Source organism: Larus michahellis, chromosome 8 (assembly GCF_964199755.1).
Source record: "Larus michahellis chromosome 8, bLarMic1.1, whole genome shotgun sequence".
Lineage (NCBI taxonomy): Eukaryota > Metazoa > Chordata > Aves > Charadriiformes > Laridae > Larus > Larus michahellis.
In genome coordinates, this window is record NC_133903.1 from 34,291,585 (window position 1) to 34,319,318 (window position 27,734).

At 39.4% G+C, this 27,734-nt stretch overlaps 1 long non-coding RNA gene across 1 annotated transcript in view; it reads left to right on the top strand.

The window, feature by feature from the left end:
- Positions 1–10,686: 10,686 nt before the first annotated feature.
- Positions 10,687–27,734, top strand: part of LOC141747836 (uncharacterized) — a 34,716-nt gene continuing 17,668 nt past the window's right edge. Inside the window, exons 1-2 of the long non-coding RNA XR_012588823.1 lie at positions 10,687–12,719; positions 27,550–27,662. This is a non-coding gene — a long non-coding RNA (uncharacterized LOC141747836). The remainder of the gene's footprint in view (positions 12,720–27,549; positions 27,663–27,734) is intronic.

Consider the following 27,734-nt stretch of genomic DNA (forward strand, 5'->3'; position numbering starts at 1 on the left):
TGAGGAAACTCACTGAAAAGCTAATGGCTTTTCTGTTTGTAAATCAATTCTTACTCTGGGGGTAAGCCATTCAGTAACTGTGGGCACTCGTCTCTCTGTCAGGGTTTTCCAGACACGGTCTCTGCCTGAGTGTCAAGCTGCTACTAGAGAATGAATGCCCCAATCCATACTGAAGATTATTTTCCAAATCGAATGGAATTGTGGAATTGAGAACTTGACATAGGCATAGTCTCCAAACTGTCACACCTGTGTACAAGAAGTAATAACACAGGACACACTGCAGTCTTCTGGACTGGTTGAGTTTATTTTTATATCTGTAATTGGGGTAAGTTAGGGAAATTTGCTATGCATTGACACTCAGCTTCCTCTTCAACTCCCTGGTGGTAAAGATTTACTTCACTTGGCTGTTATTGTACTATATTTACTCACACTCTCTGTATCTTCTCTTTTTGTCTAAAGCGGATTCCCCCCACCCCCGGCATTCATGAAAGTTATGTTATAAAAAAAGTCATGAAACTCTGTTTAGCTAGAAAACATTGAATCTGGACTGCTCCATCTAGTTCTACCAGTGGTCCAGAGCGTTCCCCAGCAGAGCACTTAGCAATGTGACTAATCTGTTACGTATAGTTTGTTCTATCGTATTCTCCCCATGGGAAATTTGTATAAACATTACAGTGCTTTCCTGTGGTAAAATGTTGTTTATGTTTGTAAATGTTTGTTATTTATGGGTGTGTGTTAGAAAAGGTGGCTTTGAGAAGAGAGCTGGCTTGCTTCCTTCCTTTTTCTGGGAATTCATTCCAGGGCTACTATTATTGTCCTCTGAGGAACCTCATTTGCTATCCAAATAATCTTTACTACTGAACATAGTTACCGACATCACAGAATACAGTTGTTTGTGCTTTTAGAGTGTTTTTGTTTTTTTTTTTTAAATGTGTTTTAAGATCCAGGTCCAATCGGTGTTTTCAAGATAAGGTCTGATGACTTTTGGATAGTTTGGTGTTCACATGGATCTTTGCTGGAACTGCACTCAGAATAGCCTATGGACAACAGCAAATGGGAAGTTAAAGACTGGTCTCGACTCATAATGTAATTGTCTAAAGGTAGATAAAAAAGTGAGTTAAGTTACTTAGTAGAAGTGGCTTCAGCAAAGATATCAGTTTTGAAAACATCAAAACCATTAGTGAAAGGTTGCTCATCAAACTTGACTGTGGTGCCATGTTTCTTTTTTGAAATCTGTATTCTTAGCTTTTGAGACAGTTATGCTGCATATTTTCCTCATCTTTGGTGGTGACACATACAGGAAAACTGCTTTTTCCTTTCAGAAAAAAGGTGCTCTAGAGATAAACGTGTCTCAAATATTAGCAGTTTCATGAAGCACAAGTTGTACACAGCTTTGTTGTTCCTTTTAAACAGAATCTCAATTTACGACAGTGAATTTCAGACCTGCTATAAGGTTTCATTTTCTAGCACCATGATTTTTTCTCTTAAGGCTTTGTTACTATGCATCTCTGGGCAGGTATGGACAGGTCTTATTCCAGTTTGCTTAATCTCTTTAGATCTAATAACTAATTCTATCATATGTTTATGATGGTGCAGATGTCTCTAGGAACTTTTTTTCTCTGTAAAAAATGTAATATATTGCACTTCTAAAGAATAAGATTCAAAGGCTGGAGAAAAAGCCCTCATAAATGATTACTCGTACTTGGAGCACATATAGAGTAGCCATAGTGCTACTATGGCTATTCATAGTCATTCACTATAGTGAATCAGCCATGCTGATTATGGGGAAGTGAGAAATTTAACATGAAATATAGTATTATGCTGAAGAAGAATACAGGGATATCTTATGCCTCTTAATTTCTGAATGAAAAGAGTAAACACCTGATTAAAAAAAAAAAGGTATATCTTTCAGCCTACTGAATTGCTTTCTGGCAGCACTTACATTAATTCTCAGCAAAGTAAGCAGCAGTTATTAGCATTCAACGTTTATCCAAGAGACATGTTCTCTGGCAGGCCTGTACCAATAAAACTCTCCTTTAACTAAGTTTTATATTGTACTCAAACATGTCCCAACTGCTTGGAGTATCTCATCTCTTGTTCCTAAAAATGCTTTTCAGATTACCCTATTTTTCACCTCCTTTATTTTGGAGTATCATAATTCATTCCTTAAAGTAGGAAGGGTTGAGTCTACCTGAGTCTTAATCAGGGTTAACCGTTAGCTAACACCTACTTAACCGAAAGCTCATTTCTTACCTTGATTTAATTGTAGAAAATGGACAATGGGGTAATCCAGTCTACTCACTATTCTAAATAATTCAAGTCACTTTATTCACATTCCGAAGAAGTGGCTGTCAGCAGTCTGGGATTTGAAATAGAAAGTATTGCTTTATGCTTTCAACAAAACACAGATAACTGACAGCCCCTTCAAACAGGGAATGGTTCATTTTGTGATGCAAAACAGATAGCCTGGTTGGGAATAATATTGTGTATCTATATGCAGGATTAAATCCCAGACAGAAAGCACAGGCAGATGAAAAGATTGTATTGCTAGTCTCTTTTTCCTGCAGTAAAACTGAATATTTCACAGCTCTCAAGAGACTAAGGCAAGTGACTGGTTAAAGCATTGGCTGTGTTTGACGTATCTTATAACTATTTTTGAACTTTCAGCTGCCTTCTTTAAACACAAGCAGATTCTTGCTGTGATTGAATAGCTTTCCCTAGTAAGAATCTTGTGATAGGAGATTTACATGTTAGAGGTAAGCAATATTCCTGACATCATCGACAATCAAAATACTCAGGAGCTAGGTGTTCTTCTTCAGCAGATTGTCTTTAACCCTTTCATCAACTATAGGAAAGGCTTGTTTTCAGCGGTGTGATTTTTTTTTTAATTTATTTTTTTTAAAAAATAGCTTTATATGCACTTTTTGAGAAGCTGAGATTTGCATTCTTAGATTAGAGCTTGTGATGACTCTGATAGACAAAGTAATCAGGTAGTGCTTGGGAGCCTGTTAGTCCAGCTCTTTGCTGTCACGCTGTATCACAACAGTGTGTTCCTCAGTGTCTGCCATTTGTAAACCTGCCAGCATCTTAGTGCATGAAACATCAGTAAAACATTTCTGGGGATGCTGCCAAAGGGAACCGCTTCATGCATTTGGCCCTTTTCGGTGCTTTCTGAGATCACTGCTGGAGATCAGCCCAAGCCATACATGCATCTCTGTGCCCAGCGTGGATGGAGGCACGCACGTAGGGCAGTTTTACTTGTCCAAATAATTTCCAGATGGGTGGGTAGCAGTGTCTTGCACGTCATCCTTCTGGGCTGACATGCTCATTAGCTAACTGATCCAACAGCAACCACTTAACGTGTGAACCCCCCTAAAAGGAACTGTTAAACTGGTGGGTTGAGTGAACTCCCACTGACATCATACAGAAAATGCTTTGGAAAACATTTCAGAGCCCTAATGAGTTAAAAAGCAATCTACGCGTTTTGAAAGCTACTCTGAAGGGGAATATGATATTTTTGTATTCTTGTGGTGAAAAATTATACATGAAGGCATGTTTAAACTTGAAACAGGAGGAGAGCAGGCGGCAGGGAGGCTCTGAAGAGCAGGTCTGGATGCCACAGCAAAACTCCTGTTGGTGGTGGGAGCCCTTTTGCTGGTGGACGAAAAGCAGCTTCTGCCTTGAGCCAGCCCCTGTTGGAGAGGTGTTCCCAGTTGAGGGCGGCTGATCACATTCAGAGTTGCTTGGTTTGAAGTATAACTATCCAAAGCTACAGACAAATACTAACCTTTCCACCAACTGTTTTATTAAACTGTAAACCCCTAAATTCATAAAATCACAGAATAATTTTGTGTGGAAGTGTCTCTGGAGGTCACCTGGCTCATTTTCCAGTCAAATTCTGTGTTCTGTTAAGATGGATGTTTCATAACCCCTCAGGTCTTTTTCATTGTTTATCTTATTGTGAAAAATTTAGTTTAACCACAGTTGCATCACCATAAAAGTGCAGCATTCCCACATTAGTCCATTCTAGTGCCCTTCCCTGTCACCCAAGAAGTTAAGCAGGAAAGCTAACAGGGAATAAAGGAGCCTCACAACATGACTGTAATCTGGAGTCAGGAGGATATTAGGTCATATGCACAATCTCTTTCTTATTTCAGTACGGCATATTTCTTATTTCATGTAGCTTCACGTTAGGTGTTTGCATTTTTTTTTTTATTTAAGCCACTGTAAGTGAATCTCCAATAGCTGCATCAAGATTCCTAAATTGTCCATTAAAAAAAAAATATAAAACTAGTCTGCATTGGAAGGGAGGAAAAAAAGTTTTTAAGACAGCAAAATAATTTGATTTTGAAGTGATTACTTTTTAGATATTATAATAAGTATTAGGAATTTGATATTTTTTTTTTTTTTTAAAAATTGTTCTTGAAAGACAAATTCAGTAGTGAGATTCTGGCAAACACATTAGGAAAAAAACCAACAACTTACACATGTATACACGCAGCAGTATTTGCATAGTGTTCTGTTAGAGCAATGTAATATCAGCAGCTGAATTTAAGTGTCCAGGATGACTCCAGCCATATTTATTTGCTAAATATCTTTGTCAGAAAGCATGGGATGACTCCAGGACAGACAGTACGGTGTGTGGAATAGCTGAGATCATAATAGGAAACACGACCAGGTCTTAAATGATTTATGTGGTTTTAGCTGTTTTCTTATTTCGTTTATTTAACTTAACTGGAGGTTAATTAAAATACTTTTTTTTCCTACCTAAGATGGTTGGTGTACCCACATGACAATTCTATGTAGTTATAGATAAGCGTTGAACACTTTCTGCAATGATTAAGTAAAATAATATTGTTTAGAATAACTTCTCTACAGGAAACAAGTATATAATTTTCTTAAAAGATTAATTATGCAAAGCATGATTTGTTTATCTTAGCCAATTCCAAGTTTCCATTCTTGTTGCTGAGGGGTCAAAAGTGAAGTCTACAGAGAACATTCAGGTTTTGGAGAGGGAAAGACTTGATTATGGGGATGAAAACCTACAAAGGTGTTATTTGTCTCACTAGAAAATGTGACACCTTTGAACTTGTTACTGAAAGGCCTGGAAATTCGACCTTATATTGCAAAGAAAACAAGAAATGCATCTTTCCCAGATTTTTTGTTTCTGGTCAGAAATCGGGGCTTGTTGATGACACTTGTTTCTCTCTGAGTGTGTAATAATTTTCAAACCAGTTGTGTGAGCCCAGTAACCACATCAATCAGTGTACTTGAAAAGGAAGCCACCCCCATTTACTGCAGTGTGTGATGAGGTACGGAGGTTACAAATGAATCTGAAGTCCCATCCGGAAAACAAGAAGCTTATTTTTTTTTTTAAGATAACCGGAATCTGGAGCACTTAATGCAAACATCTAACTTTTGTGCCCATAATTGCCATTTGTATGATAATTTAGAGGCTTTTTGGCAAACTGAAGTTGAACGCACCTGGAATTTAAGAGTTTTGGTGGATAAACACACAGTATTCATCAACGTTAACAGTGTTAACCCCTGCAACAGACTCCCTGGAGTTACTGTACATACAGGTCTTCCTGCACTAAATAGATGATCTGCAGAGACTTGCAGGGATTTGGACGATTTTCCTGAAGGGCTGAAGTAATATTAATGGTTTCCAGATAAAACCTGATCAAGGGTGGTAGGCAGCGGCCTTGGGTTGAAAGCTGCCTCTCCTGTCTGTGGCAAAGGAGACAGGAACCGGCTGGTTTGACCACAGCAACAGTGCCCACCACGTTTGTTTCTGCTGACAGCAAAAGGGTTCATCAGGAGGGATGGTACCTGTTGTTCTCTGGTGACCTCCTCCGCCTCTCTGACACAGATTTGCCATGGTCCCCTCCTGGCGCTGAAAACAAGCTGCAGCCCTGGCTGTGATCTCTGCTCCCTCTCTGCCAGCCTGCCCTGGTCATCAGTCCTGGCTGTGCCGTGGAGTTGTGGTGCCAAGGACGCAGGCAAGAAACATTATTTGGGGTGGGAGGGGAGAGATAGGTCTGGAGATTGACAACAAGCTTGAATCTACCAGATTTTTTTAAAATTACAAACTTTTTTAATGACTAGATGATTTTAATTTTTTCTAAACTACCATATTTGTCAAAACATCAGTCTCTTCTGCTTACTCTCAGTCTTTTCAGGGGGAGTTGTTCCTGTTGGTTAGAGAAAATATAGGAAATCCTTCACAGATGTTAGATGAAGATGGGTTTTGTCCGTTTTGGCTGGTGGCCTTAACTTACTTTCTTATTTTTCTATCTGGTTTCTGAGGAAGCTTCATGGTAACTGTGATTCTGGGCACCCTGTGCTTAACAGCCAGAGTGTACAAAGTTGGTGACAATGTCGAGTCAAATCTGTGTAATTGCTTACCCAAAGCACACTCTTGTGAACTGTATTTCTGTGAGGGTAAAAATCAAAGTGGAAGCTTGAATGCATTTTTTGTGTTCAGTGGAGGAAAAACTCACTTCTTGCTAATATTCAGCGCCGTCCTCTCCTTGATGACGCTCTCAACTCTTTTATGTTCAAGGGTTCTTCCTCCACCTTTCCATATCTGCTGGTCTCTCTCCCGTCCCTACCTGAATATCCTGCTATTTGGGCAGCAGCAGGGGGAAGTCCAAACTCTTGAACGTGTGCCATTGATGAAGCACCATGTTCGAATGCCACCATCTCTGCCACAGGTTTACCATCGCTGCAGTAACGGCATCTCAACTGATTTATTTTTGCTCCTGGCTTGCTGCAAGCTTTTGCATGAGCTGCAAGGAAAACTGATTTTATGTATGTGATTTTTAACATGTTCCGCAGCTTGTTATTCATGTTATCTGGAGGAAAATGTATGAGTGCCAAGAAGTAGAGCAGCAGGTACCGAGGTATGTGCAGAGCCCTGGAGCTGCCCTGGCAGACCTGGTGGCAGCCTGCCTTGAGTGGGGGTGGCTGGAGACCCCCCTCCCTCTACCCTGCAGCAGCTGAGTCACAGATGGGTCTGAGACGTATGAATGGGCTGGTGAGAACTAATCTGTTTGGAAGGACCTGTCGTTACAGATTTTAGAAAGGATACAGTTTGAGGTGTTTAAAAACTCTATCATTGAATAAAATACCCAGTGAACAATCCGGTTTTAGAATATCAAAATAAGTATATTTTGCTTATGTAGTCAATAAATACTTTATCATTCATTCCATCCAATTTACTTTAGTACTTAGCATGGAATAGAAATTGTGTGGTCAATATAATTACCATATCACACCTTTAGGTGCGGTTGCACCTACTTTTTTATTTATTAAAAACTATGGTTCCGTTTTTCTTTTTTTAACTCTGCGCTCATCTTTTTCCTAATTAAAAAGTATGTTGTTGAGACTAACCTGGAGCTGCATAAATCAATAACTCTATCCAGAAAAAGGAGAACAAATTGTACCTCTTATTTGCATAATGGACAAAATCTAAAATGAATTCCTTGGGTTAATGAGGGTCCTGGGGGTTGTTTGTGAGGATATACAGCCTCCTGTGACACCAGTATGTTACTGATTGAAAAGATACTGCTCAGAGCCAAAGAGAAGGTGAAAAAATCAGGTGCAAGCTGGTTGGGGGACTCGGTATGCTAAAGCTTTTAGCTTGAGTGCATTGATTTTTGGCTGCCTGCATTGAGCTCCAGCATAAGCTGGGGATACAAATTCAGATTTACCCTTGCTTTGAGGTTCAAACTCAGTTCTAATCTCAGCTGGGGATTTGGCGAAAATGCAGCTGAGTTCCCAAGTTTCTGTCACACTGACATGAGGTTATCTTTTTCTTTCTCGGAAAGAGAACAGTGCTCCCCAGAGGGAAGGAAACACAAACACCCTGAAACGTGCGGGGGGTTATGCAGCTCTGTTAACTTAGAAGAGATCCGAATCTTAGGCGAGACAATCATAGGGCCAAAAAATGCTAGGAACAGGCAGTTACAACAACATTAAAATGTCTCATATTTCCCGTTCTGTTTCTGCTCCATTACCTTTATCCTCTTATTCCAGGTAGTTAGTTTCCTCTTTCTCTTATTACCTTGCTGTGAATCAGTAATCTGGCTGGAGGAGCGCCGGGCACTGCCACAGGTGCCCATGCCTGCATGGAGAGGAAAAAGGGCAGGAGGAACCTCGCTTTTGCTGGAGTGCGGAGTTGTAGCAGCACTGTGCAAACGGGATGGCTTTTGGACGCTTGTCGTGTGACTGCAGTTGGATGCACTTTTATGGAGATGGCAAGAGGTGGACTCAAGGCAGAAAGGAAGGCCTCTTTCCTCCCCATCCAGCGTAAAATTTCCTATTCCCAAACAGTGGGCAGCTGGTGCTGTTCAAAGTTCAACTGAGGATGGGCAAAACAAATGTTTTTTTCCCAAGGCTTGTTCTTGATAATAAACTGTGTTAACTGAATTTTACCTCAAGTGATTCACCACTTGAACTATTCAACTACTGAAGAAGGGCTTCTAATACAAAATTTAAATGATCTATTAGTACATTTCACCTAACGTGTGACAAAAATTACAGTGCAGATCAAACGCTCCTGCTTTTTTTTCCTGTTTAATATGCATCTTGAATATTGCAGCAGAAGAGATGATCTAATTTAGAGAGATGTTCTGAAGGAGGGAAAGTCCAATGGTCAAGTGAAGCAGGAGTTTTCTAATTTACAGTACAGGGACTTGAGGAGACTGGGGCCGCTCTTGCTTCCTCGTGCTCCAAGACTCTGCTTGGAAGGGCATCTGCTTATAGTACAATTGCTGCAACCTGTGTGGTTCCTGTTGCTGGTGCTCTGATACCACCTCTCTCATCAGTGCAGCATGTTTCTGGGAGTTTAGAAGCAGACAGGCTTTTTCATTGGCTGAAACATAAATTACAGTATCACGTCCATCAAGGCTTACTAACTGCTCCGTGTTTATGAGTGTGGATGGATACTGGGAAGTTACCTGACAATGTGGGATGAAAACTATTGGCCTGATTTATAAACGAAAGTGAAATTTGGATCTTGTGTGTGTTCCTGTCTTCTGTATATGCTGGAAGACCTTCAGCACAGAGGGCCTGGCTGGGCCCTGATGAGGTGACACAAGGGAACAATGGGTTCCTCCAAACTGACAAGGCAGAGTGAAACCTGCCCTCTCAGTTCCTGATGCAGGAAGCAGAGCTACAGCTGTGTGGAGAGCAGGGACTGTGTGGGTTCCCCAGCCAAGTCCTGGGGTGCAAGACGAGTCACCTTCACCATTGCCGTGCTGTCTCCTGAGGCCAGCTCTGCTCTTCCAGATTTCCCATGGGAGGTACAGCTCCTCTTGCTTGCTATAACTCTTTCTAAACCATGGAAAGGTTGTAAACTGTTGATGAAGATCTTCTAATGAGTGTTTGGAGGGTAATGATTAAGGAAAACTTTAGGAAATAAACCCAGTCTTCAGCAATTCTCTATTTCAGCTTAAAGCAAGGAAAAGGCCACGCAGGAAGCTACCTAAAGAAATGACACATTAAAGAAAAGTGTTTTGTGCATGAAAGGCAGATATTTTGGTTATCTCTGCAAGAAGATATAAACCGGTATAGCTAAATAACATCTACAAGACCATGCCGGACACTGTCTTTAGATCTGAGTCTGCAATCCCTAATATATATGGTAAATATGCAGTGTTTCCTCCATGGATGTATTACTTTTCAGATCATGAATCCTGAAGTAGGAAAGGTGAGATGCTATTCCAGAGTCACTTATTTTTATTTACAGAAATTTTCATTTTTTGTTAACTGAGGGTAACTGACTTTTCCTAACAACTGAATAACTTATGTAATTCTTTTATTCTTAATGTGTATAGATTAAATGTGAAACATACTTTTCAAAAAAATAGTTGGTTTCAATTAATTTTGATTGAGGAGATGCAATTCTGCAAAAAATGATTGTGATTTCCTATCATACTTTGGTGTAGTGTTCCCCCAGGGAGGAAGTAGAAAAACTGTGTCCTCATTTGGCCTTTGCAATTATTTCTTGCCCTTTCTGTTGTGCCACCATAACGCTGTAGGACAGTCTCCCTGTTGCCATTTCTTGTAGTCAGTGAACATGAAAAGTATTGTTATGCTAATGGTCCCTTTACCATAATTTCTCTGAAGATTACAGCTGCAAATAATGCCCTACTGCTACCTCCGATGAACAAAACATGGTCTTAAAACAAGTGCCGCTTCCCCTTCTGGCCACCTAACTTGCCCTTAGCTATTTCTAAAGAGAGCAGTATAGTAATTATTCACTTTATTCATTGTCATAAAAATCTGACTTGTCAAAAGAAATATGATTACTACCTTTTCTTTAAATGGCAAGAATTCTCATAAGATGCTGTACAAGTGAAATTGTACATAAAAACATGTCAAAAAACCATGTCAAAAACCAGCTCTGAGTGGATAGGAGTGATGAGATGAAGAAATGATGCATGCAACGACCCTTGAGTCACAGAGGATGTCTATGTTGCACAGGTAACTGGGGCTGTCAAGCTGGCTTTAGTCTAAAACCCCATGTAGCACAGCCTGTAGACAGACTTTGGGACCTTAAAACCAGAATGACTTACAAATGCAGGTTTTGCTTTTACAAGGCCCGTGATCCAGCCCCTCTTCTGGTACTCTTTGTCTCCTTAAGGGGCTTTGCACAATGCCCTTTGTGGGGTGGCCGGGCTCTGTGGGGCCTGAAGAAAATAGGAAGGGACAGGGACATGGGAGTGGTAGGTGTGCTTCTGTGCAGGTAACTTTGGGAATGGGGAGGGTGCAGAGCTTGAGGAAGGGATTTCAGTGGAGGTGTGTACTGGGAGAAACCTAACGTGTGTGTTGGAGCCCAAAGGTTGCTGTCTCAGCAGCGCCCTGGCCTCTGAAAAAGCTGGGGGCTGCTGGCTTTATGCCTTGTTCAGTCAGTCTGAGCACTAAATGTAGCTGAAAGGCTAAGGGCTATTAAGCTCAGTCTTACAAGTTTTGGTCAAATACATATAGACAATTGGATTCTGAAAACATATTCAAGGAAGGTGGAAACTTCCACCCATGCTTTTGGTTATCGAGCTGATTATTTACAACCAATAAGGTCTTTAATTGCATCGTGGGAGGAACTACTGACCTGGAAAAGGGGAGCTGAACGAGATCTTTTCTCTGTTTCAGTGCTACAAATAGAGCCTTTAAAAAAAAAAAAAAAACAACCCAAAAAACTCAAAACAAAAATAAACCCCAAATCCAAACAAAAAACCCCAGAAACAAACCAACCCAAGCAAACAGCAAAAAAACTTCTAAACCAGTCCTGCTCCCCCTGTGTCATCTTCTGTCCTGCGTCTGTTACTTTCTTACCCTGATGGCACTATTTCTGCCTGCTTGAGGTAGCAATGTATGCTTTGTCATTTAGGGTGAGTCATTCTGGATCAAATTTTAGAGGATATCCAGGAAACGGACCACACAGGTGTGAAGTGAACCAGGACACTCGTGTCCATACGTGGGTGCAATCCCTACCGTGTTGGGAAATAGGGCTTGCTAGACTGGGAGTCAGCAGATGTATCATGCTAGTTTAAGAGGTCTAGTCTGTTCTGCTATGGAGACAGAATATATATTAATATTAAATCAACATTTTCTTATAAAGAAAGAATACTTGTTTATTAAATGTACTGTACATACACACTGTTATATCTCTGGGGTATTTTTTTTTTTTTATATGGACTTTTTGCTGTGTAACAGCCTTCTTCAAACTCTGTTGCATCTTGCCTATGATCTATAAAGCTAAGAATTATGGAACAATTCCCAGGGATTTGTAGACTTCTGAAAACTGAATCCTACTGCAGAAACTTAGTGAATTAAATTGCCCCGATGCCTGTGGTTTGAGAGTTTGTAAGCCTTCATTCTACAAAAAAAAAAAAAAAAAAGACACATTAAGTAAAGAGAAATTCCGCAAGCTGAAGCAAGCAGAGCTTGCTGTGCTTTACCTATCGTTCTTCAAAAGATGTTTGATCCTTAGATAAAACATTTGTTAATACTTTAAAGATTTCAACATAAGATCTTTAAAGATTTTATCTTTTTCCTACAGTAAAAACTTAATAATATGTCATAATTTTACTTCAGTATTAAAATTCTTTCAATATCTGGAGCTAACTATTCACCCTAGTCATTCAGTAACAATAATGTAACACAGAGGAATGAGAAATCAGGGAGTAAGAGGAAGAAATAAGGGTGGGGGAAATGAGACGGAGGTTTAGCATCATTTCAGAGATTGGATTTAACTCCGAGGTCTCTAACTCTCTGCTAGCAACATGAAAAAGATAATCTTTTTATGTCATTGATAGGCAAATTGTGGGAAATGCTGAATGCAGGGCACAGAAACTAATTAGAAAAAGAATTAAAAGACGAAAATATCCTTTCAGATACAAAATCGTGTTATTGCATGAGCTAAGGTTCTGAAAGTCTTATTCTCTCTCTTTTTCTTTCTTTCTTTTTTTTTTTTTATCAGTTTGCAGGAAATGGAGCAAAGCAGAGCAAACAGAAAGGAGTGGCAGGGTGTTAATTGAGACCTGATAATTAAAGTGAAGCATAGTCGAGGAACAGATATCCTTCCAGCTTTCAGCGTGAAAATCACGATGGGTAGCACCTAGGGACTCTCAGCGCTGTTGTGATAACCCTGGGAAGCCACAGTGGGAGCTTCAGTGACACACAAGTCTGTGCCTGAGAACAAACATTAGCAGGTGGGGAGTTTCATAAAACTGATTTTTTTTAATTGATCATCTTCTTTTTTTCCAACTCTGTCTTGGTGTCTGGGCTGTTGATGGGTATGAAATGGAAAGGATGTTCTCCCTTGGCAATAAAAAGCGTGGGTGAGGAAGGGGCGGTTGCAGGGTAATGGCGACGGTGCCTTGTGCCTGTCTCAGCTGAGTGCCGAGAGATTAAATAGATTCAATGAAAATAGATGCAAACTAATTGAATTCAGTGATATAGGAGATGAAATCAGAGCAGTATAAAATTAGGCCTAAAACAGGGATTGTTATTTTATTTTTTATTAGTGCCGTCTTTGGATTGCCAGAGTCAGGAGCTCTTTCAGTCAGTGAGAAATGAAAATAAAACAAAAAGAGCACACACTGCAAGACAAAGAGCCACTCTCCTGGGTGGTTTTTTTGTTTGGTTTGGGGTTTTTTTGTTTTGTTTTGTTTTTTTTTTTACAACAAAACAGCTTTGCAAAAGATTTGCATTATTTTAGAAAAATAATAATTTGAGAACCACCTTAGACTGAAGTTGCTTGGATTTTCTCTGTTTTTTAAGTAAGGTGACTTTCAGTTTGAGTGTCTAAGTGGCTTTTATTCTGATTGAAGGTAAAAGTCTCTTTTATAAAGTTAAAATGTTCAGAAATGTAATGAAGTCTGAGACAACGCAATTGTGGCTCATTCTCTAGATTTTGTTGTAGGCTCAGAGGTGGTGGTTAAACTCCCCTTCTCCCCACCCCACCTCCACCCCTTCAAATAAGTGTGCTTTATGGAAGGACCTAAATTTGGGAACTGATGAGTTTTATATCCAGGCAGAAAGAGAGACGACTAAACTTAAGGGACAGTACAGAAAAAATAGACATGAAAGTCCAAAGAGCATAATGGGGAGCAGGGATGTTTTAAAATGAATGGAGCAAATTGAGAGCAAAGCTGTAGGTATGTGTTGTGTTTTTCTGGGCCTCGGATTTAAGAGGACAACTGTGAACTTGAAGCAGAGGATGGAGGGTTTGATTTTGAATATGAATGTCTGTCAGGGTCTGAGCAGCATGAAAGGGATAATTTTAGCAGCAGCTTTTTGAATAGACTGGTTGGGTACAAGCTGAGATATAAGTAGGCTAGACAGGCTGTAGCGAAGATCAAGGATGAAGGGGGCAGGGGGGGGAACCTATGAAATGCAGGTGAAATTCCGCTATGTGTAAAAGAAGTCCGGCAGAAGCATGTATGAATTCCAGTAATACCTGCATCCTGTCTTGTAAATTTTATTGGTATATTGGGTTTTGCAGTGGCAGACAGAAATTTCAGGCAGGCAGTCAGGGTATATTTAATGGAATGCATTTACATGCACAGTGCACTGAGGGGTTTGGTGAGCGTCCGGAACATAGCGAAGGTTATCAGGGCATGGATTCTGCTGAGACATTTCACCAGATGGAGGAAGGTGATTTGTAGTAAAGATGAACTTTTGCAATCAGTATGTGAAGTCAGAGGTTATGGCAGGGTATCCAAGAAAAGAGCAAAATACATCCAACATTGTCTAGATCCAACAGCAGACTTACAGCAAAGATTCTGAAATTCTTCAGACCTAATACCTGCTTGTTTTGTAGACGTAAAATGTCAAAACAAATACAATGATTAGTAAACTAATAAAAACAGTAAAAAAAATTGTCTAGCACTTTTTCCTCTTTTGTAACAAATGCTTTTTGAATTCCATAGTGATGAACGATATTAGAAGAAAATACCATAAACCGAAAGTTTAGTAGGCACAGGTGAACACTGAAAAAGGGAGTGCGCTGTAGAAGACTTAAATAACGTTTCCAGCCAAACCACTTGGCAAATTAAATATTTTTCTCCATTGCTTCAAAATTTTCCCAAAGCCACTTCACTTTTCTTGCTACACCAAAATTTTTATTTTCTTCAATTTAAAACCAAAAAAAAACCCTTTCATTTATTCACTTCCAGATCTTGCTTTTATTGTAGAAAATTTGAAATTCCATCTCTGGCTTCACTAGAGGCAGGAATGAACTTTAACTCATTCTTACCCACTTCGGTTGGAACATTTGCAAATTCAGTAGTCCATATGAATATTTCCAGGATCTAAGGCCTTACTTTGCATGTAACAGAACCTATAAAAGCCCACCAGAATCTTTATTTCGTCATAGGAGGATGTCATAGAATGATTTATTAACCAAGTAACCAATGAATATTGATTATTTATTTTTTTTTTTTTACTAAGGAGACTCAGGTATTAACTTGACCAAAAATGGAAGAGGCCAAGTTCGTTTATACTGTAGCGCAATGAAATTAACATTATTACTTTAGGACTATATTCTGTGCTTTTAAGTACATTCTCTTTAAATATCACTGACCATAATCGGATATGTTTCTCAACTCCAGTATTCCAGCCAACGTTACTTAATTTTTTCATGGAGTGCTTTGAAATTGAAAATATTAAGAGTGTTCCTCTGCCTTATAACATCACTTTATCGGCTATGATGCCATGCACTCATCACATGGTTATGGTCTCATCTATTGCCCATAAATGTCAAATAAAGTGTAGTCATATATTTCATTGTAAAAGTGTAGATATGTTTTCAGTATAAAGTAAAATGAATGGGATGACAATTTTGAATCAGCGGTTCAATTAGAACTTATCTCCGAGGAATACACTTGAAGCTCGGGAGAATAGTGTTATGTCTTTCCCCACCAAAAATAATGAGATCTGGTCTGAAATTTCTGGCTAAAATTAAATTTCAATAAATAACTAGGGAACAGAAAAATGTGTCTAACTTGCAGCTTCCCTCCCCCGTTGTTTTTCAAATAGCACAAATAAATTTTTCATTCAGAATTTTGGTGCTTGTTAGGCTCAGAAATTTGAACAGCTTCCACTGATGAACAAATACGTGAGCTATTTTGAAATCTGAAAATGTGTTTCTAAGTTCTGTAAATGGGAACAATTGAATGCTGAGCTGTAACAAAAATCTGGCCTGGGTTTTATGTGTCAAGGGCTTAAGAATCTATCCCTCAAACTATAGCTTTATCAAAACCAAAAATATTTGAAAAATATTGAAAAAGCTTTTTGGTTCCCCCCCCCTTCTCCCCCACCCCACCCCCCCTTCATGTTTCTGTTGTCTTCTAGTCCAACCCATTCAAAAAGAAATGCAAGCCAAACGACCATTTCTTGCAATTTGTTTTTGATGGCATACTGTGATGGGGTACTGTCATGTCCCATAATTAACTAGTAGCGAAACTTCCAAAATCTCACCTCATCTCAAATGAGTGTACAAATACGTAGAAAATCTAGACTGTAACATCATGGCCTTGGAGAAGCAAAGGTATCACATACAGATGCAGTGTAGGCATATCTTTAGGGTTGAGATGGCTCCTAATTCCTGGTTTGCACTATGAAGCAATTAACTTTCTTGTGCTCTTTCTCATTAGAAAACATTTAGCTAGACAAAATACACGTTCTTTTTCTTTTTTGTAGTCCTTAACACACGTAGCTCTGTTTAGTATTTAGAATTATTACCCGTTTTTGAGTTTCTTTAAGGTACCTATGGTACAACTAATGGTGTTCATATTCTTGATGTTTGTTGCTCTCTATGCCTTACGTATGATAACTTTTTCATGATATTTCTATTAAGAAGCATATTATATTTTGTATGCTATGAATTAAATATACCTTGTTGTTTTGCTGTGTGGTTTTTTGGGGTTTTTTTGTTTGTTTGTTTGTTTTTCCTGTGGGAACAGATGATCCTTTTAACATATTTTCTTTAAAGTACAGTTTCTCATTTGTCTGTGTGCTTTAAAAAAATGAAGGTGACTTTTTGGGATTCCTTCATATTTAAACTTGAACCGACACTGGTGAAAGCTGAAAGTATAAGATGCTCTTTTTTGTTGAGTACCGAGATTTGTCAGTCCTCGAGCAAGAAAGGAAAATTCTGTGTATGAGGGACTGGTAAATTGGTGTCTGTATGTAACTCTTGTCTGCATCTTATTGAGAAACAAAAGTTTTACTGCTCAGAGGCTGAGGTCCTTCTCCTTCTGATCACAGTAGAGATTAGACAATTAACACTGACTTGCAGTAAAATGCTTTAAAAGCAGTCACTAAACTCTGGGAGTTGGAGAAGGAAGGAGCCAACAAGGGAGTTGTTCTGGACTTTCAGAGGGAGTTTGGCACGAATAAGGAAGATGGCAGATGTGAAAATAAGGTAGAGGATCCAAGGAATGATAGAGGTAATGAAGATGACTAGATGCAGGAGCTGTGGGTGAGCATGATTAGTTTAGGGTAGAAGATGTGCTTGTGTGCTAGCAGGGCTGCCTGATGGAAACAGGAAAGAAAAGATCCATGGACTGGAGATACAGCCGAACACTTTTCGGAAACTAAAGCACGTAATAGAGGGGAGGGATGAACTAGCAATACAATTAAGAATTTGTATCTGCTTGCTGAGTGAGATAAACTCAGGGAATACAGACGGATCAGACTAAGAGGAGGAGTCTGATTAGTGGAGGGGAGAATGAGCTGAGATTAAGTTTGCTGTATGTCAGTAACAGAAGCTTTGATTTACTGATAAAGTAATGGTAGAGTCAGCTAAGTGGGCTTAGGGACAAGCCTTAGGGCATCAGTAGCCTGTGGCTGAAGCACCTTTTCTCTGAAGTAGTTTTAGTCTAGACAACAGCTGGGTGCTATATAGCTGTAAACACACATAGCTATTAGACACATAGGACACTGGGTGGTACGGAGGCTTCTCTGACCTTTGTTATGGAATAGACCAGGCTGAAGAGGAGATTCATCAGATAGATCAATAGAAGATGTCTCAATTTTTCTTAATGTTTTGCTGATTGAAAACTGTTATTAGTTATACCTGAATGAAACCTGAGGATTACTTAAACTTGAGGTTTCTCTTGATCTACATCACCATAGATGGAGAACAAACTGAGTTTGTTGTCCAACTTGTACTTTAAACCTTGTATTACTAAGTTTCAACGATTCAACAAAGACCTTTCTGTATATATGAATTTTTGACCCTTGAAGAAAATGTTTGAATGTTGAAAACTGGAAATTCTTTTGAAGAGAGTATAGTCTCTGTTTTGATAGTCAAGCTTCTCCTATCTCTAAGATTAAACATGGATACCTGAAAACATCTGCAAGGGTGTTTGTTGTCCTTTGAGACTCTACAGGGCAAAGAGACTCAAAATGAACGTTGAAAAATGAGAAGACTAAAGTTATATAAATTTAATCCAAAGTGTTTCAGGAGTTGAACACATATCAACTGTACTTTTATTTCATTTTGTTTGTTAAAACTTTTGGATGATCTTTTTTTATGTGTTGGAACCAACCAGTATCACCACTTTTAGATTTTTTTGCTGCAAGAGTGATAGGGAGGGAAAAATAAAGGCAAGAAAGTAGATTTTTTTTTTTTTTTTTTTTTTTTTTTTTTTTTTTGTAGGCAGAGTAAAAAGGTGGAATTAGAGCCACTCTGTTACTGGAGTGCATTTGTCCCCATCTGTCTTCTTTTCAGAAAGTGCTTGTGTGCCCTTCTCTGTCCCTCAGACTTCTGCTTTTATTTCATAAATCTCTAACTAGCCAACTTACATTGGGAATATGGCAAAATCAGGAAGGTAGATACCAGAAAGGGTTTTCTACTGGTTCATGTAGTGAGAGAAAAAAACCAACCAAACCAAACAAAACAAACAAACAAAAACAAAAAAAAAACCTTGAACATGTGAACTTGGTTTTTGTGCCTTTGGCTAGCAAGACCAAAAATTGTTTTGAAACCTTTAAGAACTGCAACTCCTAGGCTGAGTGAATCCGAGGACGGGAAACGTTTCTGAAAAGATAACAGCCTTAGACACCCTCAGAATGGGATTAATCATCCTACTCCAGAGAAGACTGAAATGCTGACAGAAACAGCTGTTCAGGTGAACAGCATCTGAAAACTGTTTTGTAGGCTAACTCCATTAAACCGATGAGACCTCCTGGTGAAGCCTAATGGGAGCAATAAATTCCCAGCATTTGACAGAAGTGCGGAGCATGGTAAATCCAAGTATCTTCTGTTCATTCTTTCTTGTGGCTTTAGGGCTGCAACTCAAAGGTAGACATGACCTGATAAATCCTGAATCCTTGGGTCGTTTTTTCCCATCTTTCAGTCAACATGAAAAATTCCCAAAAATGCAATGGACAAAGGTTTACTTTTATGGTTATAAACAAACAATACTGTGTGCTATGCAAATAACGGTGAAAAAGAGGTATTTCCAGTTTGCAACATGTTACTTTGTTTTAGTGCTCAAGTTCCAATCTTTTTTAAGTTGAAGAAATGATGGACCAAACTGTAATAAACACATATCTTTAAATAGTTTTGGAGAGAGGAATTCTACTCATACAGAATCTTTTGTTATTTGAAGTTTGAGTTAAGGGTGAGCACTTTTTGCACTGAATGTATCTCTTCATGGAATTGTCACACGGTTGGAAGAAGCACATGCTATTTTTTACCAGCTGGGAATGGTTTTCTTTACCTGATAAACCCCAGAGTACTTGTTTGTAGTAAGAAAATCTTCAACATTTTCAGATTAGCTTTAAGCTAGCACACCTTTCCTGTTAAAGGAGTGGAAAAGGGAAACTGTCTGCATGATGACTGCCCTTATAGGTATCTTCTGAGCCATAAGTTGTTTTTTTTTTTAGTTACTAAATCTCTAGTGTTCTACATTCAGAACTATTCTTAAGACAAAAAAAAAAAATATAACACCTATTTTCTTGACATAAGTTTTAGATAAAATGTGCCATTCAACAGCTCATGATGTCTCTGACAAATTCCAATGTGTACTGTGTTTACGTGGGACTGGAGATCACTGTTAAATATGTTACAGTGACAAATTGTATTGTCACAAACTCCAGCAGTCAGTGTTCATCTGTATTTTCAAAAGCAAGATGGAGTTATAAACTCTACGCTCTTTCTTAAGACTGAATAACTAACTGTTTTCTGAGTAATTATGTTGGGTTTTTTGACAGCAAGACTGGGGGTATTCCCCTGTGTAACAAGGAAGGAACTTTTCCCATTCCCTTAGTCCATTTATGCATCCCAATTAAAAAAAAATACAGAGTTGAAATATAAGCATATCTTTTTCTACTTCTACAGTTATATGTGGAAATATCAATTTATCCAATCAAGGCAGAGCAAAAATTCCAATTATCTAACATAATTATATTATTAAAAAAAAAAAAATGCTGTCGTTTTCTTGTCTTCGCTTAGATAAGAAATTCTGAAAGTGGAGGGAAGAGGGCAGAGATCAGGACAGTAAGTCTCATACTAGTCAGATCTGACAACAACTCCTCATACCTGGATTTGGAGTCTGTCAAGTGTCCTAAACAGCTTTTAGAAACATTAAATAATTGTAAAGGAGAAATTGAGCCACCACTCGTCATCAGGAAATAAAGATGTTGCATTTTTGATGCACGTTGGCCTATAGGTTTTGAAGCCATGTGTTTTGTGCGTGTGCTTTGTTTGACTTTCAGAGATATTCAACTGACTCTAAGAAAATATCCATGCTACTAGTTTTCCTAGTGCACTCTTTGTTTTGCAATTAGACTTCATAGGTTTTTGTAGAAGGAAGCTCATTCATGCAGCCTACTTTAGGTTTCACATACTGCCACGTTTAGACTGCAAGTGTTAAGATATTACAGAGTTGGGCAGCAGCATAAATTCTCTGGCAGCGAGCTAGTCTGGTGTACTGTTAGAGTGTGCCAAATACATTTGCATTGTAATTCTTCTTTTATTGATGTTTGGGGAGATTAAAATTAGACTAGCGTGATATCTGTTTAAAAAAGAGTAAGATTACTCCCTTCCAAGGGTCTTTCATCACTATTTTAACAGCTTGGGATGCTATGCAAGACGGTCAGATCTCATGCTATAAGATGTGGATAGCACGTGTGGGGAAACAAAGAATGTTTCGTCTCTTACTTAAATCTCCTCGGCTTTGATAACTGTACGAAACTGAATGTGAGCTTCACAGCTGTATTTTTTGATGATATTTCCATAAAATTTGTGGCTTTGCAACTTTGTTGTGGAAGGAAAGTCAGGAAATCTGATTGAATACATTGTTACCTTTCAAGAGCCTATGTTTTACTTCTGCAAAAGTCCTGCAACATTGCTATCTTCAAGCATCCTTGTCATTAAACTGGGGCAGGGAGAAAAAGAGCAGGAAAGGAACACAAAGGGTGACTGCGATCTGAATGTTTCTCTGGAGAAGACGAGGCAGGTACCGTTTGGGCTGCCAGAAGGTGAAATCAGGAGAATGTCTGTTTTTAGCATGTTGGGCTTGATTTAATTCTGTCATCATCAGTCAGATGGCAAATATGATGACAGGCTCTGAACTACCACTGACAGGATCAAAGGGCACCGAGGTCACAGTGTGATTAGCTGGCAAAAGGGCATCTTTCATAATTAGCCATCTTACTAGTTTAGTGCATTTATTTGTGTGAAGCATTGACAATGGTATTATTTATGATATTTTTAAATCTTTTTTTTGGGTTTGCCTTTCTGTTAGAATGCTGGGTTTAGTATTGTATGTTAGGGTTGCTCTTTTTATTACCGCATTTTGGGGTCACATTTTGTTGTGCAACCATCCAGATGGGTGGAACTACAGGCAGAATTATTTGGCTTTTAATGCATAAAGGAAAGCCTACCAGAAAAATTACTGAATTCATGGCATGTTCCTCAATGATTAAATATTGAGGAAAAGAAGGAAATAATATGTTAAAAATCAGTGTAGTGTATGTGCATTTATATTTTTGTGAAGGAGAAGGTTTGTTTTCCGATGACATTTCAGATGTTCTTGTAGCTATTTTGTCGACTACTTTTCCAGGTGCCTTAATACCAAGGTCCTTTACGTTTTCCTCAGTCTATAGGCGCTCCAGGGAATACTCAGTTTCACAATAATGCATGTGCCTCTCTGGCTGTACGGTGGAAAAAACTGTGTGTTATGATTTCTTTTGAAAACTCTGTGCGTTTTGATCATGTAATGAGGTCGAGGTGTTCTTCACAGATACTTTTATAGTGTTATGTCCACGACCTGATATGCTCTAAAAGAGAGGAGCAGGTAGTTAACCATTTATTAGCTCTATATATGCATGCAGCAAGAGATTACAATCAATTACCATGTTATTAAAACACTCAACTGATCATTCAAGCATTTTACTTGTGCATGACGTGGTTTGGGCTGGGCCGGCCGCTAAAACAAATGAGAGATAACTGGAACGTTTGTAGCTGTCCTTCCCTAGACATCCTCCTCAGGTCTCTCTTCTGGCAGGCAGCAGCGCTCTGGGTTTTGGCCCTTGGCTTAGAGCTGTGATATTTCCAGCCAATTTATCCCACCTTCCCTTATGGTGCTCTTTAAAAGCTGGTTCAACCATTTGGCCACCTTTGTTAGGTTGCTTAACTAATCCTTTAATCCTATTCATAGTTTCTGCTATAGGGTAAGGTCCTGATAATCCCTTTGGGCAAATTTGCTTTCTTTTCATTATCTTGGCTGATGTTCAGTCCTTCCTGAGTGGTTGCTAGCCATAAAAATACAGTGAATTTTTAGCTAATTACAGAGGCAGTTATTGAAGGACTTTCCACTTCAAATTTTACTTTTTCTATCAAAAAATATGAACTCAACAAGTCATTCTGCATGGCTTTCTTGTGACCGGTCCCATAAACCACATGACTATACCTCCAGTTAAAGGAGGGTAGTCTATAACTTTAATGAGAGCTTGGAAATCTCTTCACAGATGGAAAGCAAAATATCAGAACTAGAGGATTTTAAAGAGGCCATGTTTACATATCATATTACTTCTTCGTTGGCAGTGGATCCATTTTAAGTAAAAGTCCCCATCCTCTTAGAAAACATTATATCTTCTCAGCTGACCTATAATCCAAACATTGAAATTATCTGTCTTTAAAAATAACTTCATATAAGCAAAGTTGTCTCTGATTTGATTGTTTTTAATTGTATCTTTTCATACCTTTGAAGTGTTGTCATGTGCATAGTTCAATCATGACCACCGATGGGGTGGGGGGAGGGACAGGTATAAAGATCTGAGTGTAGTAACGTCTTACACCAGGTCTGTCACTGACAGAGTAACTGTGGCCTTGAGGGCTGTGACATTCTTTTGGCAAATCTCAACTAAAATTTTCTTCTGAGAGAGGCAAATTTGGAAGAGCAAAGATTTTCCAAAATCTGTGGCCCTTGATTAGAAATACTTTCAACAAGGTGTTGTCTCTTCTTGAGACTGCTGTTGTCTAAAGGGGTTCTGGAGGAGGGATTAAATGTTGAAAAAGTAGAAGTCTAAGGAGCGAGCAACTCCGCTGAATAACATGCTGCATGCAAATATCCTACTGAAGAACAGAAATTTCACCCAGGAAAATGTGAAACGTTTTCCACAGCAAACAGTGACTTTGCATTAAGAACCTAGAAGCTCTGCCTCCCTGCCAGACATGCCGGGAGGCCCTTATCAGTGTCACTTTCTGCCCAGAGGGAGGAAGTGGAGATGACAGGAGCTCTCCCAATGGGCAGCTGCCAGCCACCAGGACATGTGCTTGTTGGTTTTTCTATATAGGGCCTTTTTTCCAGGTAATGCATTGTAAAATTTCAAATTTTGCTCTTTTCCCTTTTTCTACAATGCAGGCTGTTGACAGAGCTATATTTATTGCAATTTTGTTGTCTTGGCAAAGAATTCAAAAGTGTTTGCATGCCTCAGTGGACCAGTGATAGACTAATGATATGTAGCAAGAGTAAATGTTGGTTGTTTTTTTTTCTGCACTGCAGTCATGTTTCATAGGTACCATGCCGAAAAATTAGTTCGATGATTGAATCCACTCTGGTAGTTCGGTGCAGATATGCTGTTCTCAAGGCAGGCAGCTCATACCTACAGTGGAGGGAGCCAAGAGATGGCCTGGTGGTTTTTGCATGACCATCTCCCAGTGGAGGTTTTCTATTACCTGGAAAAATATCTTGAGCCTGTCTGTGACAGCAGAGGATTTCATTGACAGGGGATAGGCTTGGATGTGCTAAGAGTGCCTGGGTGTGCTCTCTGCTCCTCTCGCTCTAAGCTGTTGGCAGCTTATCTTCAGGTGGTCTGAAAAAATGGTGTTGCAATTGTGCTGCAGAAGTCTCTTGCACTTTTGAACAACTAGGGGTCTGGAGATGCTGCTTTCAGCACAAAAACCTGGAGTCCTTCAGCTGAATGCACTCTGAAATCAGTTTCAGTTTTCTGGATATTATAGGAGGCAAAACACTAGAAAAAGAAAAAATCCACAGAAAATATATCTTGCCAAAAGCTACACATGTGCAGAAACACTTTCTACACATGCCCAGCACAGTGCATTCCCTGCCTGTAAGACTTATCTTATTAGAACAAACAGCTGGTTAAGGGAGACAGAAATGCATTTTTTTCAACTGAACAGTAATTCCAACGAAAAACAGCATTGGTTTATTTAGAACTAATCTGCAAGTTTTTCTAGACATTTTTGCATAATTCTGTGGCATCAGGAGAAGTGAAGAGAGAAGATAATAAATATATAAAGCTGGCAAAGTATGAAAATTAAATAATGAAAACATATTTTTCAAAAGCTATGAAGAATTTCATAGCCACTGTAGGAGACGATCGGGTTTGAGACCATCTAAGGAATCTCAAGGGGCACAAACCTATGGGGCCTGATGAGAGGCATCTGCAGGTCCTGAGGGAATTGGCAGATGAATTTGCCAAGCCACTATCCATCATATTTGAGAAGTCATGGCAGTCCCGTGAAGTTCCTACTGACTGGAAGAAGGGAAACATAACTCCATTTTTAAAAATGGAAAAAGAAGACCTGGGAAAAAATAGGCCAGTCAACCTCACCTCTGTGCCTGGCCAGATCATGGAGCAGATCCTCCTGGAAACTATGCTAAGACACACGGAAAATAAGGAGGTGACTGGTGACAGCCAACATGGCTTCACTAAAAGCAGACTGTGTCTGACAAATTTTGTGGCCTTCTATGATGGGGTTACAGTGTCGGTGGGTAAGGGAAGAGCAACTGACATCATCTACCTGGACCTATGCAAAGCATTTGACACTGTCCTGCACAACATCCTTATCTCTAAAGTGGAGAGATATGGATTTGACAGATGGACTACTCGATGGACAAGGAATCGGTTCGCTGGTTGCACTCAGAGTTGATGTCAATGGCTTGATGTCCAAGTGGTGACCAGTGACGAGTGGCATTCCTCAGGGGTCGGTATTGGGACTGGTGGTGTTTAACATCTTTGTCAATGACATGGACAATGGGATTGAGTGCACGCTCAGCAAATTTACAATGACACCAAGCTGTGTAGTGCAGTCAAGACGCTGGAGGGAAGGGATGCCATCCAGAGGGATATGGACAGGCTTGAGAGGTGGGCCTGTGTGAACCTCATGAAGTTCAACCACACAAAGGGCAGGGTCCTGCACCTGGGTCAGGGCAATCCCAAGAACAAATACAAGCTGGATGGAAAATGGATCGAGAGCAACCCCGAGGAGAAGGATTTGGGGGTGTTGGTGGTTGAGAAACTCAACATGAGCTGGTAATGTGTGCTCGCAGCCCAGAAAGCCAATCATATCCTGGGCTGTACGAAAAGAAGTGTGGCCAGCAGGTCAAGGGAGGTGGTTCTGCTCCTCTGCTCTGTTCTTGTGAGACCCCACTGGAGTACTGCATCCAGATCTGGGGCCACCAACGTAAGAAGGACATGGACCTGTTGGAGCAAGTCCAGAGGAGGGTCACAAAGATGATCAGAGGGCTGGAGGACCTCTCCTATGAGGACAGGCTGCGAGAGGTGGGGTTGTTTAGCCTGAAGAAAAGGCTGAACTTTCCTACAGGAAGGATGGGGAAGGACTCTTTATCAGGGAGCGTAGTGGTAGGATGAGACGTAATGGCTTCAAACTGGAAGGGGATAGAATTAGGTTAGATATTAGGAAGAAATTCTTTCCTGTCAGGGTGGTGAGGCGCTGGAACAGGTTGCCCAGAGAAGTTGTGTATGCCCCATCCCCATAAGTGTTGAAGGCCAGGCTGGATGGGGTTTTGAGCAAGTTGGTCTAGTTGGAGGTGTCACTGCCCATGGCAAGGGGGCTTGGAACTAGATGATCTTTAAGGTCCCTTCCAGCTCAAACCATTCTATGATTTTATGATATGGATTATAGTCTCAAAACTGCCTAAAAGGCTTGATTTTTGACTACTTCTTTCTATCATCACAATCTCTTTATTTTCTTAGTGCTGCTTTCCCTTTTAAAGAGATCTGAAAACCTGGTAGCTGTTACTACAATTGTGTAAAAAGGAGACTACAAAAGCTCTTCCTTAAAACATGAAAATCTTGAATGATTCATTATATTCAACTAACATATTTTTTTCTGATTTCAGATTATGGTTTATGAGCTCTGTCGTTTAAAAACTTAAGGCAATTTGACCAAAAAACATAATGTAGACAATGAAACTGGAACCATCAAGGTGCATTGCTCCTGGCATAGAAAGGAGTGTAAAACACTGATAATTTATAACACATTTCACAGCAAGGTCTCTATTGCAATTCCAAAAGCAGCAATTATTTCAATAACCAGGTCTCCTTCCTCTGGACTGAGGCTCCTGGGCACCAAACAAGCAGCCTGGCCAAGGAAATAGGGCTGAATTTTCCACACATGAGTAAAGGCTTCATCTTTTCTATTCCTCTCTCTTTGGTCAATTGAGCACGCATCCATGTAAATATTTTGAGTTGTTGAGTGTAGTATTGGAAAACTTATTCCAAGAATGCAACACAATGCAATTTCCCATTTTGGGGTATTTTTTAAGGGGAAGTGAAATAGTTGAAAATATAGGTATATTTTACAGTACAGTCAACCATACTATCAAATTTCTATGATGTCATGATTGAAAATACTAGTCTCCTGTATAACATGTGGAAGAAAAAATTAATATCCTCTTATGAATTCACTCAAACTGAACGTTTTGTGAGAAAGCATGTACAGAGAAGATCTGAACGTTTGTGGGTTTTAGTCGCTGGCATCCTCAGGTAGTGCTGGAGAGAGATCAGGTACATTGGGATGAATTTCATTGTTAACCATCTAACTTTGGTTAAATATTAATTTAACCAAATAAAACATCTGATTGACTTTATCAGCAGGCAAAACCATATTTCATTCCATGCTAGCTCTATTTTACAACTGTTGCAGCTCTGGCATTGAAAGCAATGCATGGATTAAGGATGGAAATGTTTTCTGTTTCTGTATCAGGAATAATCCTCAATCTTAAACATGTACCACATGATAATATTGCATTCCATGTGACATCTCCCCTGGAATGTAGAAAAGTGAGAATACCACAGCGTTACCCAGGGGCAGCTCACTGACAGTGTGTGGTCAGTTTGGGTTATGTTCTTCTAGGTTTATATTGCAAGTAATGGAAACAATTGGAAAACTACAGCTGCAGAATATGGAACATCCTCTGTAAGGAGAGGATACAGATCTAAACACTGTCTACAGAGACACCTAGATACCTTGGGGGGTGGAGGAATAACTGCTTAATTATAGCCACAATAACAAACACATCTGCAGGGAAACAGAATTCACTGCGGAGAAGTGTCACTATGATATAATCTACATATGTTAATTGCTAGGTAATATTTTTAAATTATGCAAATAACTAAACAAAATACAAACATGCTGTAGCCTTTTAACAAGGAGTTAAAGAGCTATGACACCTCATAGAAAATCCTGACAAACACTATTTATAAGTGACTGTGTCTCTATACTATAATTTTTTTAATCCTTTTTATTATTAGGAAATTTTCGAAGGAACTGCGATCTTTGTTCTCTGATGGCTGGTTTTCAGAAGCCTGCATATAAATTTCTGCATGGGCAATCCAAAACACACATGAGAGCTGCGATTGTTCAGGTAAGCTGTTACATTTGTTGATTTTCAAAACTTTTAGTGATAAGCAATTTGATTTTCTATATGTTTGGGTTT